A 13,126-nucleotide genomic window follows, 5' to 3' on the forward strand; every position below is an offset into this window, starting at 1 on the left:
GACGTCCCCGCTGGGTATGCGACGATCCGGCGTTTTAATGTTACCCTTTGAAGTCGAATGTCGTCGACCGGTACTTCGAGCTTGATGTAGAACTTCACATTTCGTTAGGCGCTACTTTAGAGCTATCACCCGTAGAGGCGTAACTTAGGCCCAACAAGCCAACCTCAGGCGGATTGGCTAAGGACGGTGACAGCTGGCGTCAGAAGTTCACGGCGGATAACCAATTCCCGTTTGCTGCACTCGCTCAAGAGGGATTGACCAATGAGATTGAGAGCTGCCGTCAGTATCTCACGGCCGGTTGGCGTATTTCCAAACACTTCGCTGCGCACAGAACCCACGTGACATGTCTGTTCGCGTGATAGTGAACAGTAGATTAACGTGGCCATTGGCTGCGCATTAACCATACCAAATCGCCATGATTAAGAAAAACAACGCATATATGTTAATTCATAAAAAACTTAAATTTAGAGAAAAAATCAAGCAATGTAAAAACAACTCAGAAGCAGACCTGCTGGGGCTTGAACCCAAGCCGTCAGCGCCAGCACTCAGTACTCTACATCGAAGCCACAGAGCCCGAACGGTGGGCTTGTGTTAGCATGCGCTCAAAAGGATAGCGCACGGAGGGATATCACGCATGTCACGTGGGTGCTCTGTGCAGCGAAGCGTTTGGAAACACACGGCCGGTTCTCCAATTCCCGTTGGCTGCTGCGTCAACACACCCACCTCCACTTCTCGCATACCTACAGATAGGCATTGGCCAGTCAACAGCTGCTGTCACAAGCGCATGGCCGAGTCATACGGACGGACGCATAGTGCAGATTAAACGTAATATGCTGTCGCCTATACCATACCTAAGGAGACTTGGGCATCGCTCTGAATTTCTCCAATTTTCTTTTGCAATGCACAAATGCGCCGTTATCAAGAATTGCGTGTGTATTGTGGACCAGAAAAAATGTAATTGGACCATCCAGCTGGCCGGAACGCTGCTAAAGCCCAAAAGCTCTAGGCCGACGCGGAGGATCAGCAGCTTCTCCCTCTCTGTATCAATGAAAGAAAACTTTCAGTTCCTGTCACAGCTGGGCAGGAACGACAGGGGTTTTGCCCCAACTCTCACTGCGCGAACGCGCACGCAGGAGATAAGCCACACGGGGTGCCGCCGTCATCGACTCACACCTCGGCGAAGGTCGCTGCAATGCAGTGTTTTAGCATGGCGGGTAGAGTACGCTACTCTAGCCAACGTTTTTAGAACAGAATTGTTCTAAAAACGTTGACTCTAGCGGCGGCGGGTGCCGGCACTCGACTGCGTATGCGCGCACGGGCACAACGCGGCGGCCCGCCCGCATCCGCAACAAACGCGCGTAAGCGTAGTCGGGTCCTGGCACCCACCGCCACTAGAGTAGCGTACTCTACCCGCCATGCTAAAGCATAGCGCTGTCCTCACCTCATCCTGCTAAGCTGGAGGCCACTGTGGCGTTAGCGTCACCACTCCCGGTGACACCACGTCAGCAGTTATCACACCTCCTTCCAGCTTGCGTTGTCCGCATAAAATTTCCATCGCCAACCATCATATTCTACATTCAACGCAGAAAACTAGGAAATGAGAAAAATGTGTTAAACTATCATAATTATGAGCCCTCGTGATAGATTATCTTGGTGTTGGTGCGGCATAACATGTTCCAGAATGACGGCCGGCGCGGTTGATATGTGTTGTGTCCCCTCGCTTCACAACTACGCGACATGGACGGGAAGTTGATATAGATGACCGAATGATGTGGCTTACTGAATTATGTTGATGTCGATGACCAGAAATCCATCTCGCTTTATGATCGAAGCCCGGATGGCTGTCTTATAGAACCCGGAAGATTCTGGCTGCCTACATCGTGCCACGCATAAGAACCGAGAATCTGGACTTAGGGACTTGGCCACGTACCGACCATTCTGTTTCATAATCATCGTCATCATCAACAACAAACTTCTTAGGTCCACTGAAGGACGATGGCATCTCCCATCGACCTGCAACCGCTCCTGCCTACGCTGCTCGGGTACATTCTTTGCCCCGAATTCATTATCACGTCCCTCCATCGAGTTCTTGGCCTTCTCATTCTTCTATATCAGTGTCTGGGTGTCCACTCTGTTACCCTAATTGTACACTGGTTGTCGGTTCATCTCACTACACGGCCAGCTCAAGTCCATTTCTTTATCTTTATTTGAACTATAATATTATCTACTCAAGTTTTGTTTATTGATACAGGAAGCTTGTTTCCGGTCCCTAATTGTTACTCGTATCATTATTTCTTCCATGGCCCGTCGAGCCGACCTAAGTTTGCTTTCCAGTTGTTTGAGTAAGGCGACACGTTTCCGTTTCATAGTCATCACCGGCAAGATGCATAGTTGTGTATACTTCTTTTTAGTGATAATAATAGTTTGCTTTTCATTATTCGGGAGTTGCTTGCCGAGTGCAATCAAATAACTAGCTTAACGGTCATTCTGTTTCAATAAACTTTTACACATTTTTATTTCTCAACGCGAGGGTCAGCCCCAACATAACACTTCTATGACAGTAGGGCACACGAAAACAAACTGACAGTAAGTGCGTCTATCTGAGTGTGGGATACATATCCTCGATCATCCACGTCTAACGTCGCCAGCCTGGCCAACAGAAGTTCTGATATGAGTAGGATGATCATGCTTCCTTCTAAAGCTGAGTTAAGAAATGTCCTCTGCCAGGAACTGTTTCAGCTACCGCTGGGAAGGACTACAGCGCGTACATTAATGCAGATGCGTTGAAATTCATGCCTCCTTGCGCAACCCCGACGGGCAGGCAAGTAGGTTAACCTCCTCGGGGGCAGGCGGCACGAGCGCAGACTGCCGACCATGCGGAGCACAGAGGTCAGGGAACGTTGTATCAAAGCTACACAAATGGCCCCGATTCGGCGGGACCCTCCGCGGTGGCTCAGTGGCTAAGCCGTTGCGCTGCTGAACACGGGGACGCGGGTTCGATTCCCGGCCGTGGCGGCCGCTTTTCTGATGGGAGCGAAAAGCGAAAACGCCCGTGCGTACGAGATTTCGGCGCACGTTAGAGATCCCAAGGTGGTCAAAATTAATCCGTAGCCCTCCACTATGGCGCGCTTAATCGCCTGCGTGCGCTACTAAAAGAATTTTTTCAAATCGGATACGTAAAAGCAGGCGAAAGAAAGCCAAAACACCGCACGAACAACAAATAAACTACGTAGCTGTGTCCACCTAGAAGCTATGCCCCGACAAGTGGAGCAACAGTTGCGGGGCTCCTTTTGGGCCGTCACCCGCCACTGCGCCAAACAACATGATGCATGAAGCAAGAGCGACAGCGAGAGTGCGCAATCCTTCGATAGCAACTTATCGCCCACCTTAGCCCTTAGTCAGGAGCAAGCGTCCCGATAAGCTGCATCCCGCCGTCGGCAGTTTAAGGTCTTTTTTAGGAACGATAGTCTCTCTTGAGCTATTAAACTGCGTAAATTTTGGTCTGTACATCTGCCCGTATATCTGTCTGTTCCTCGATTCAGCCTTGCCCCAAAAAGTTGAAGCGATTTGCTAAAATGGTATACATAGGCAAAACCGTTCCAAAATAATGAAACTGCTGGCGCAAGTCATACACGTCCCCATTAATTAGCGCAAAGGAAACCCTAGACACATTTGAGGCAAACTGTAGGTACATAACGAGGCGTACTTGGGTTTTTATTGAAGAATACGTGCTTGGGTTGGTTTTTATGTTAGCGTGTGAAAAAAACAACGCGTAATAAATGGCGCAGAAAGGCTCAATCTATCTCGAGCAAGCTTAGAAAGGACACACAGAACTTCCTCTTGTGCTGTTCCAGGCAGAACATGACACCGAACATAAAGAAAAAGACGCATGCTGTCCCAACAGATGGCACGCGAACAGTGCGAATGAAGGAAAATTGAATTGAATTCAACAAACATTCATTCAATTCATCAAGAGAGGAGCAAGAGGGGAGGTGAAGAACGTGATGGGTGGGAGCGGAGGGCGGAGGAGTTACAAGGCAAGGCGGTAGACAACTAGCGTCTTTCGATGACATTTGCAGTGAAGCAAGGAGATACACGGCCATCTTTATTTATCTTCCCCGGTCTAGTGACATCTTGCGCTATCAAACAAGGTGACAAGCTGCGCTGTGCCTTTTTTAAAAATCCTACGGCGATGCCACCCCTCTCTTCTCCAAAAAAGGAAGGAACTCCTCCGCGCTTCTTCTGTCGATTGGCACAGGCGTTTCGATGCCAAGGCTGGCTGAGGCCAACGTGAAAAGGGCAGATTTATAGCCCCCTAACTGCCAGTCTTGGCTAACGCTGATAATGTGGAGGCGATATAGTAATCATGCCAACCGAAAAGCTCTCTAATCTAAAATACTAGATATGTGAGAAAAAGTCTAGCCGCTAGAAATAACTGGCTAGAAAAAATATTAAGAAAAAAACTGGATTTTAAGGCGACTCTATTCTTACGCCGAAGTGCGTTTACTTGTCAAAATTAGTTCACCGTGGAGGTGTAAACAATTCCGACTTCCCGTCTGCTGCCAATACATATGTTTCTACAGGAGAGATATGCTTACAAAAAACGGCTGCAACTAGTATTTTGTAAAAAATATCCCGAAAAAATTAAATGGCATGACTTTCGGGGCGCCTACATAACCATGGAAAGCTTGATCGCAATAAGTATCATCTATATCTGCTGATATCAGTTACAGTTGAATCATCCATCCCTAATCCATACGAGCAGCACCACAAAGCCGCCGTGAGACGGACAGCCCATTTTTGCCTGCTACGATTTCAAGTATCCTTATAAGCTAATAAATTTAGAAGATTACGCTAAACCGCAAATCACGAACTACCCTGTTTTGTTTCTTGCACTCGTTTGGGCTGCGTCCTGGCCACGGAGTAAAGACAAGACAGTAGGGGAACGAGGCTACCAGGCGCGGCCAGATAATGTCACAAGAGCTCTGCATAGGTTAAGCTAGCGGCATCTGTCGCGGGAGGAAGAAACTGCGCGGCCGCCGCGATCGGCATTTCACTATCATTTCATCCATCAGATGCCGCTACCATCTACTTCGCCGTCGCAGATGCGATACTTTTCAGTCTGCCTTAGAGCTGTGCACGGGCCGAAATTTGGGCCCGAGCCCAGCCCGGGCCCGGTGCTTATCGCAGTAGGCCTGGCCCGACCCGACGAAGAAGGCCGACGGGCCGGCCCGGCCCGGCCCAGCCCAGCCCGGCTGCGTGTTTCCAACCCAAATACCGTAGGGGCTCACGCCTGATTGGGGAACGTTTGGAAGCGAAAACTACCTCAAGGCGCTAAAATGCATCGTAAGGGAAATGAAAGCAGGCAAAACCAACATTAAACGGGCAAAATAACCCCATTTAAACATAACAAATCCAGACCCGTGCTTTTACCGCTGCAGCAACATGTTTTAAGTGCGAATGCACTTTATAAGCGACCCCAAACCATCCACCGCCGGCAGCGTTGGCGTCCGCAGTGCTCCTCTATATTTGAAAAAGAAACAGCATCCGGCGCCAGGTTTCGATCCGAGGACTTAGCGGCCGCAGCGCGACGCGCTACCGACCAAGCCACGGACGCGACGGTGATATCAGTGTTAGACGCGCCTTATATCTTTAACGCATTCAAACTACGTCGTCAGCGGCGTGCGTTGGCGACTCAGCGGCGTTATAGCGGCTTGATAACTGCGTGGTGTTCACGTGATACTACAAACCCGATGGAAGAGATGGAAGAGAAGGCGGTGAGGCGGTGGGCTGCGGGGGCCGAGCGCAAGCGCCGCAAGCGGGCCGACAACCGTGCATTCGCACTTTCACATTCTCCCCCTCGGGGAAATGCGGGGGAATTTTTTTTTCGGTGATATCATAGAAAACCTTAGTATTGTTTCACTGTGCCGGGCCAGCCCGGGCCGTCAGGACGGCCCGGCCCGTGCGAAGAATTTACATTTAGGCCCAAGTCCGGCCCGGGCCGGGGTGAAAAGTAAGTCGGGTGGCCCGAACCAGGCCCGCGGGCCGGGCCGGGGTTCTTTAGTCTGCCTTGGTTTTCATTGTGAGATTATGTAGTCGCCATCCCCCCCCTTCTCCCCCCCCCCCCCCTGCCTTAATGAACTGCTTGCCCTCCCTTATACATAACTGTCTTACTCCGTGGTCCCGGCCAATCATGTTTTGTGTCTTGCCCTCACTTGCTTGGCTTCGGCTGTCCAACCCCGTTAACAGCATGAACTGCGGCCAGTTCTCTTTAAAATTCCGTACTATTTTCATTTACGACTAATACTTTGCGGAAGTTTGTACGATCGTAACCCTGCCTGGAATCGGGTAGTAGGACTGCGGACAATAGAATGGGGTTAAGTGGTTCTTTGACGCTCAGTTTGGGGCACTTTTCCTTAGTGAATTAGTCCCGTAAACAGCTCGAAGTCCCACTGCGCTGTTGGTAAGCGGGTTGAAGTTACCTACTGTTGGCACTGCTCAAGGCCACCCAAGTGCGCGAAACATCCTGTACCTAACCCCAGCTGGGCTGCAGCATTTGAATTCGCATTGACGCGTTCTCTGTTGTTAATAAAACGTACGAAACTACAGCTGGCATGAGTGACTCACGGTGCAATGAAATCTGCTCGTTGGGGCAGAAAACGACGTTAACGTCAAGTCCCAGCCGCGACTGTAGGGTGAAGTTCTATAATGGCCACTGTTGCAGTTACTCCCTCTTTACGGGTCACTCGAGAGGATGAAACGAGACCGAATGGAATAAAGCAGCGATAACTTTTCGCGGGAGGACGGCTCAGTCGCGCACTTGCGGACAATACATTACAAATACCGCAAACCCACGCTACAAAAAACTCGTTTTATTCAGAGTGTTTTGCAGTCCCCACTCCAGCGCATAAAGAAAACATAATCCCGCTTTCAGCGAAGTATCGCTCATAACAAAGCCAGTTTGCTGGGCAGATCATAGCGAAAGTTTTTATAGCTCACAGGGGTTTCTCGCGTCAGTGCTAAATCTCGACTGTAAAGCGTGCCGCGGCGTGAACGGCTAGCAGATAACTTAGAGCAGTTGCAGGTTGCTTCATACCTGCGCTAATAGCTCTTACATCAAGTTAGTTGCTTTTCGCCTATTTCACCTCAAAGCCACCGCGTTCTGTAACCGAACTTGCGGGCTCGCTGTATGAATCAGAACGGCCTAGACGCGGAGCCATCGTTGAGAGTACAATTCTTTACACGATAATTTATGAGCGTTATATATGTACAGCCATAACGATAGGTGACTGGCGTATCTGCCTCGCAGCAAGCCGCCGAACCCGTAATTGCTTCCGCGTCGACTTGTAGTGAATTCTTTGTGCCTTCAAATCGGATGCGCATACGTAACGATCGCCTGGAAGAAATTCTCACCTCCTCATCACCAATGTACAAATTGCTTCAAAACGCACCTTTGAAGCCTTTAAAGTGTCGCGTTACTTTCAATTGGAAGGATGTTTACCTTGGGGCGGCTGTTGTCACTCGGTTGTCTTGACGGGTCTTTTTCTAAACGTTCAGACTTTCTTGACCTCAGCTGAAGACAACTTCCGCAGCTATATCTTGGCGCACATTCACCATTAAAAGCGCGGTGGTTCTTTTACAACGGCTGGCACAAGAAGGTCCTCCAATTAAATTTAAAAACAAGGTGCATTTAATTAGGGAAAATGAAGCCTCAAAGCAAGAACACTTCGCGGTAGAGTAGAGGCATTTCCGGACTTATCCTCTAGCCCCCCAATAACCCGCGCGCTGATTTCAGTGACGTCGCGTGCCCAAAGCCTCACTTATCTCCGAAGCTGCGATGGCGGCGGCGGCGGCCGTCTTGTATCAGGTCCGTGAGAATCGCCGCCTTGCAGCGCGATGACTGTGTCGACTTCGCTCCAAGGTTTGTTATCACAGCTCGTCAATGCGTTGTAGCATGTATAGCCGACACCGTGTATCCGGTGCCGTTTGAAGTTCACCACGTACGACTGTTTGTGCGTGAGTCGGCTTTTTTTGTTTTTTTTCTTTCGTTCGTTCCTCGGCGCCGTCGCCGACATGAGGGGCCGCCTGCGCCGCGCATGTTTGACGCCACCATAGCTGGCGCTCCGGTCTCGACTAAAAGTGCGCGTCTCTTCTTTGCTGCCAGTGCGCTGGCTCCGTGAAAAGCGTCGCCCTGGGGCATGTTCTGCAACGGAAAGATGACACGTGAGTAGCCGACCTTACGATCATCTGTAAATGTCTTTGTACCGGAAACAGCTTTCTTTTCAACTTTGTCGAGATTCCAATAGTTAACACGGATCTCCCCATTCCTATGCGACACAGTTTGATGTCAAATATACGCGCTGGCTGTTTCGTGGTAGCTGTCAAGCCGAATAGCAATTTCGAACATATAACAAACAGAAAAAAAAAACACAAAAAAAACGTTAATTACTACACCATACTGGACTTTTGTTATCGTGCAACTGTAACGTTTTTATTTCTTCCTCATTATTGTAAGCACTAAAGTTGGATATTAATTCTGGACGCGTGGTTATGAAAAAAAAACACGTATTGGGTGAGAAGGACATCAGCCGTGATGCACTCACGAGCAAATACAGCGGGGGCGACAGATATCGACAGGCACCGTCCGGCTGTTTCACATTCGTGCGAACCGTACAAAGGGAAGGCAAATACAGCAAAAAATTATGTTGTGATCGGGGCCCGACGATCAACGATTAAGTCTTAAAAAAATACCGCGCGCCTTAAATCAGCCGCCTGCTAATCATCACGTTCTCAGCGGGTACTCAATTCCACCTCTGGCTGTTTTGGGATTCGGTATCCTCGCTCTAACACAAGATTTGTTTTGTGAAGGGGGCTAATCATTATAGCCCATAACCTTTCTGAAAAAGGCCAAAACAAATAAAATCTGCAGAAAACCATAGAATTGTCTGCTAGTGCGTAGTATTCTCATGCTACTTGTTTAGAATGTGAGTTCTTCCTAGCCAGATTTGGTATGAGTAGCCAAAGACTTTGGGTTATGTTATTGCTTTTACGTTTCTTTTGTTTATTTTCGCCAGCCAATGCTGTAAATTTACTCCACTATAGCGATAAAGTGCCTTTACTTCGCAATTTATGCATTTCTTCCGCCGGTACAAGTTGTAGTGGAGGGTTTTTCCGTTTTCGGTATTTTTATTCCTATTTGGAACGATTCTATGCGGGCTTTTTTCATTTAGTCTTTGTTTTTTTAGAGGAGATGTAGAAGATACATATTTTTGATTTCGCCAGATCACTTTTGTGAAAATGTTTATTTTTTATTTTTCTCAGTTTCTTTGTTTTTCGAAATTAAGTTCGACCAAGTATCTCCATTTTCTCTATTGTAACGATTACATGTTTAGCTTCTTTTGGTTATGTGTTTTTGTGGAAATGCAAGGTATTTCAAGGTTTGCTCATTTTAGGTGTTTTTTTATTCCCAATTCAAACGTTTTTTCGCGTTTTTTCCTTGAGTCTTCATTTTTTGGGCAGATGGATCAGATGCGCATGTTTTATTTTATCAGATAATTTTAGTGAAAATATTTTTCTATTTTTCTTAATTTTTGATTTTTCGAAATTGTGTTGGACCACTTGTCTCCATTTACGCTATCATAAGAATGAAATGTGTAACTTCCGCCAGCTACGCTTTTTTTGTGTTTAAATGGAAGCGTTAAGCGGTTTGTTTATTGTGGATATTTCTTTATTCGTATTTCGAACGTTCTTTTGTGGGCATTTCTTGTTTGGCCTTCATTTTTTGAAGGAGATGCATATTCCCGATTTCGCCAGATCTTTTTAAAAAAATCTTATTTTTTATATTTTTTTATTTCTTGTTTTTTTTTTATTCTGTTCGACCAATTATTTCCGATTACACGATTATAACGATTAAATGTGTTACTTCAGCGAATTCCGCATTTTTGTGCGAACGCAAGGCGTTACACGGTCCTGGATGTGTGGGTCTCCGGCAAAGAATGCTACCCATTAAAATAATAGCTCCAGCTGCATCAAAAGTGGTGATATGACGATGAAAGAGATATCCAGCTCTGCCGGCAGAGTCCCAGAGGGGTGGAAGAACTAGCGAAATGTTTACCACTGCACTTCACAAAGCGCCGACAAAATCCTAATTTAGGCGGACCGATGCCCGACCGGGCTACAAAAATCCAGTCGGTAAAATCTCCAAGCGCGCGTTTTAGTGCTCAAACCTTGTGTCTGTGTGTGAATGGTCCTTTTCACTTTGGCGGGAACATGGTTGATTGGTGTTTACAGGCGTCTCCCCGATCGGCTGCAGAAAGTGGGGCCAGAATGCGCTTTTTTCCCATGAGTCCGCATGAAGCGAATATAAGCCCTCTCTGCCGGGTTCACGGCGGAGAGCGGAGGGCAGCGGGCGGCCTGCACCGGGACTCACTTCAGAAACTCTGCCGCCCGTCGTCGTGCCCTTTCGCCGGAAGACCGCGAACCAGTCAGCCATGTCCCGTTAAGTACTCCTGTTCTCTTGAATGTTTTTCTCGTTTGATGTAATAAGTGTTCTCCCTCAAATTTGTAAGTGTTAAAGATCAGCAAATGCCATCAGTAAAGCAAACAAGTAAGCCTTAAACCTTTCTTTGACGTCTCGACTTCTTCACTGCGATCATCATGCTACCGTAGCGGCAGTTATATTTAAGCAAATTTCGTCGTTGCAGTATTAAAAACCCTATCGGCTGGGATGTCAAGAAATCCACCCACACGTCTCAACCCATTGGCCGCGAACGCGGGAATTCACCTGCATGACGTCCCCGCTGGGTATGCGACGATCCGGCGTTTTAATGTTACCCTTTGAAGTCGAATGTCGTCGACCGGTACTTCGAGCTTGATGTAGAACTTCACATTTCGTTAGGCGCTACTTTAGAGCTATCACCCGTAGAGGCGTAACTTAGGCCCAACAAGCCAACCTCAGGCGGATTGGCTAAGGACGGTGACAGCTGGCGTCAGAAGTTCACGGCGGATAACCAATTCCCGTTTGCTGCACTCGCTCAAGAGGGATTGACCAATGAGATTGAGAGCTGCCGTCAGTATCTCACGGCCGGTTGGCGTATTTCCAAACACTTCGCTGCGCACAGAACCCACGTGACATGTCTGTTCGCGTGATAGTGAACAGTAGATTAACGTGGCCATTGGCTGCGCATTAACCATACCAAATCGCCATGATTAAGAAAAACAACGCATATATGTTAATTCATAAAAAACTTAAATTTAGAGAAAAAATCAAGCAATGTAAAAACAACTCAGAAGCAGACCTGCTGGGGCTTGAACCCAAGCCGTCAGCGCCAGCACTCAGTACTCTACATCGAAGCCACAGAGCCCGAACGGTGGGCTTGTGTTAGCATGCGCTCAAAAGGATAGCGCACGGAGGGATATCACGCATGTCACGTGGGTGCTCTGTGCAGCGAAGCGTTTGGAAACACACGGCCGGTTCTCCAATTCCCGTTGGCTGCTGCGTCAACACACCCACCTCCACTTCTCGCATACCTACAGATAGGCATTGGCCAGTCAACAGCTGCTGTCACAAGCGCATGGCCGAGTCATACGGACGGACGCATAGTGCAGATTAAACGTAATATGCTGTCGCCTATACCATACCTAAGGAGACTTGGGCATCGCTCTGAATTTCTCCAATTTTCTTTTGCAATGCACAAATGCGCCGTTATCAAGAATTGCGTGTGTATTGTGGACCAGAAAAAATGTAATTGGACCATCCAGCTGGCCGGAACGCTGCTAAAGCCCAAAAGCTCTAGGCCGACGCGGAGGATCAGCAGCTTCTCCCTCTCTGTATCAATGAAAGAAAACTTTCAGTTCCTGTCACAGCTGGGCAGGAACGACAGGGGTTTTGCCCCAACTCTCACTGCGCGAACGCGCACGCAGGAGATAAGCCACACGGGGTGCCGCCGTCATCGACTCACACCTCGGCGAAGGTCGCTGCAATGCAGTGTTTTAGCATGGCGGGTAGAGTACGCTACTCTAGCCAACGTTTTTAGAACAGAATTGTTCTAAAAACGTTGACTCTAGCGGCGGCGGGTGCCGGCACTCGACTGCGTATGCGCGCACGGGCACAACGCGGCGGCCCGCCCGCATCCGCAACAAACGCGCGTAAGCGTAGTCGGGTCCTGGCACCCACCGCCACTAGAGTAGCGTACTCTACCCGCCATGCTAAAGCATAGCGCTGTCCTCACCTCATCCTGCTAAGCTGGAGGCCACTGTGGCGTTAGCGTCACCACTCCCGGTGACACCACGTCAGCAGTTATCACACCTCCTTCCAGCTTGCGTTGTCCGCATAAAATTTCCATCGCCAACCATCATATTCTACATTCAACGCAGAAAACTAGGAAATGAGAAAAATGTGTTAAACTATCATAATTATGAGCCCTCGTGATAGATTATCTTGGTGTTGGTGCGGCATAACATGTTCCAGAATGACGGCCGGCGCGGTTGATATGTGTTGTGTCCCCTCGCTTCACAACTACGCGACATGGACGGGAAGTTGATATAGATGACCGAATGATGTGGCTTACTGAATTATGTTGATGTCGATGACCAGAAATCCATCTCGCTTTATGATCGAAGCCCGGATGGCTGTCTTATAGAACCCGGAAGATTCTGGCTGCCTACATCGTGCCACGCATAAGAACCGAGAATCTGGACTTAGGGACTTGGCCACGTACCGACCATTCTGTTTCATAATCATCGTCATCATCAACAACAAACTTCTTAGGTCCACTGAAGGACGATGGCATCTCCCATCGACCTGCAACCGCTCCTGCCTACGCTGCTCGGGTACATTCTTTGCCCCGAATTCATTATCACGTCCCTCCATCGAGTTCTTGGCCTTCTCATTCTTCTATATCAGTGTCTGGGTGTCCACTCTGTTACCCTAATTGTACACTGGTTGTCGGTTCATCTCACTACACGGCCAGCTCAAGTCCATTTCTTTATCTTTATTTGAACTATAATATTATCTACTCAAGTTTTGTTTATTGATACAGGAAGCTTGTTTCCGGTCCCTAATTGTTACTCGTATCATTATTTCTTCCATGGCCCGTCGAGCCGACCTAAGTTTGCTTTCCAGTTG

This window comes from Haemaphysalis longicornis, unplaced genomic scaffold (assembly GCF_048455015.1).
Source record: "Haemaphysalis longicornis isolate Haplotype H1 unplaced genomic scaffold, Haemaphysalis longicornis Haplotype H1 scaffold_9, whole genome shotgun sequence".
NCBI lineage: Eukaryota > Metazoa > Arthropoda > Arachnida > Ixodida > Ixodidae > Haemaphysalis > Haemaphysalis longicornis.